The following is a 2,336-nucleotide window of genomic DNA, read 5'->3' as shown; positions in this document are numbered from 1 at the left end:
CTCTAAACTAGTAGAGCCGGTCACGCTGGCTGGGCGGGACTGATGGTAAGCACCAATACCGGTAGGATATAGAGACTGGTAGAAATCATAGAGGGAAGCACAATGGACCACTACAGGTCTAAGTGCATGGGGAAACCCACACTCTCTAATGACTAACTAACTAACTAACTAACTAAGACAAAATGAAGAATAAAGTAAAACAATTTTAACTGTTCTCACACATACCCGACGATGGCCGTATACGGCCGAAACATCTCATAGTAAGATGAGATGAATATGAGAAAGAAAATAAACGTTGCCTATGAGACGGTAATACATGTGTACAGAAGTGCAACAAGCCATAAACATTACTAATGAATTTACACGACTAACATCACTAAAAAATGTTACCGAAGGTGGAGTTATGAACGAATGTACATAGAAAGTTTGGGACAGAAAGAAAGCTGTCTGCCAAAGATTATAAGAGCTGGTAACTTCACAGAGCTGAGCCCTTCACGAAAATCCGCCAGTTGTGCAGCTACTCAAGAACTTCCGAACATTTTATGGAACCTGAAGGTTCATTACAATATTCAAAAGATCCCTCCACTGGTCCCCATCCTGAGGCAGATCCAGTTCGTACCACCCCATTCTATCTCTCTAAGATCCACTTTAATATCATCCATCCATCTACGTCTTTGTCCCCTTAGTGTTCTCTCACCTACTGGCTTTCCACATAAATATCCTACTTGCAGTCCTCTTCTCCCCCATTAATGCTACATGCCTTGCCCATCCCATTTTTCTTGACTTCATCATTCTAATTATACTTTGCGAAGTGTACAAGTTATGAAGCTTCTTGATTATAAGAGCTTAAGGATTATTTTTCCAGTGTGGGACGCTCCATGACACCAGCGAGGCGTGACTCCCGCCGTCACTCTTGAGAGCGCAAGTGACGCCAGTGCAAGACGCGAGATATCGTCCTCTTAGGAAGCGGTCGATCACAGAGCAGAGACGAAATTACATTAGTAAGATATTATGTACTCGATAGGACTGGGGGAATGTTGATTTTGGAGGGCGTAAGTGCTTGATCTGGAAGAACTGACATTCCCTGAGGAAGCGTGGAGCTCAAACAGATCGTAATTTACGCCCACGCCATGGCCACTAACGTTGAAGGGTTCCCATCAAACTAATCGTCCATCTGAGCATTTTAAGAAGATTGAGCACTGGAACTATAAAAGGTAGAGATGTTCTTGTGTTCAATTATTTAAACATCACGCCATGAAGATATATATATATATATATATATATATGTGGGAGTGGAAGTGTAACTCCACCATTCTTAATCTGAGCACTAGTGGGGGTGAATAATCAGCTTTGACCTCCGGCCATTTTACCCCCGTGGAAGGAACGCACGATAGCCATTGGACAATTGGCTGGGTGGGGACCCAGAGGCGATCTGGACGCTGTTGAGTAGAGCAAAATCACTTGCTCCTGCCGGGAATTGAACCTTGGTTGCCCACCACTGAGTCTGTCGTTATACCGTCTGAGCTATGGAGGCTCACAGAGGTAAAAGTAAAGTAAAGTAAAGCTATCCTTGTACCAGGCCGTGAAGGCCCATAGGGTTGTGAGACGTTGAGGCTCCCACATTATCTAGACAATCGGTTCACAGAAGGCGGTAGGGCTGTCAGCCCTACGCGCCCGGCCGCGCTTTACTCCCAGGAAAATTATTTAATTAATTCCCTGGTACTCATTTCTGTTAGAAGCTGAATCGACCCCAGGGCCATAGTGCGGCTGGAAGGATTAGGTCAATTGAAAAAAATCCAATGACCTCATCGGGACTTGAACATACGACCTTCCGGCTTGTAGCATAGCGCCCCTCTCGGTTCACAGAGGGAAACATAATAAGCCTAAGATACAATAGGACATCTATTGATTGCAATTGTGAACACTTAGGACTTTATGATCTTTAGCACGAATATTATGTTTCTGTACATTATCTTTATCTAAAATTTTTCAAAACACAACGTTTCGGAGACTGGATTCTGTCTCCTTCTCCAGGTGGAACCTACTCAGTCGGGTCTAATCGATAGAACTAGTTCCTATCTCCGGTCCCGAGGGAAATTTTACCTGAAGATAAAGACAGAATCCAGTCTTCGAAACGTTGCGTCTTGAAAAATAAAGAAGATGGTGCTTTTAGATAAAGACAAGAAAATAGATAATGTTCAAAAACACAATATTTTTACTAATATACCATCAAAAACAAAAACCAACAGACTCCGTGGCTTCAGTCCGTAAGCGAAGTATACCGACCGAGCTACCGTCGCTTGTCCTCAAAGTTATTGCCGACTTTAGCCGATAGA

The 2,336-nt window shown here is 43.4% G+C and overlaps 1 protein-coding gene across 1 annotated transcript in view; it reads right to left on the bottom strand.

Annotated features, from left to right (window-relative positions):
• The window catches only part of LOC111861697 (neuropeptide Y receptor type 1), a 74,901-nt gene that overhangs the window by 23,059 nt on the left and 49,506 nt on the right, over window positions 1–2,336 (bottom strand). The window lies entirely within an intron of this gene.

This window comes from Cryptotermes secundus, unplaced genomic scaffold, assembly GCF_002891405.2.
Source record: "Cryptotermes secundus unplaced genomic scaffold, Csec_1.0 scaffold201, whole genome shotgun sequence".
Taxonomy (NCBI): Eukaryota; Metazoa; Arthropoda; class Insecta; order Blattodea; family Kalotermitidae; genus Cryptotermes; species Cryptotermes secundus.
This window is presented reverse-complemented; position numbering and strand designations above follow the sequence as displayed.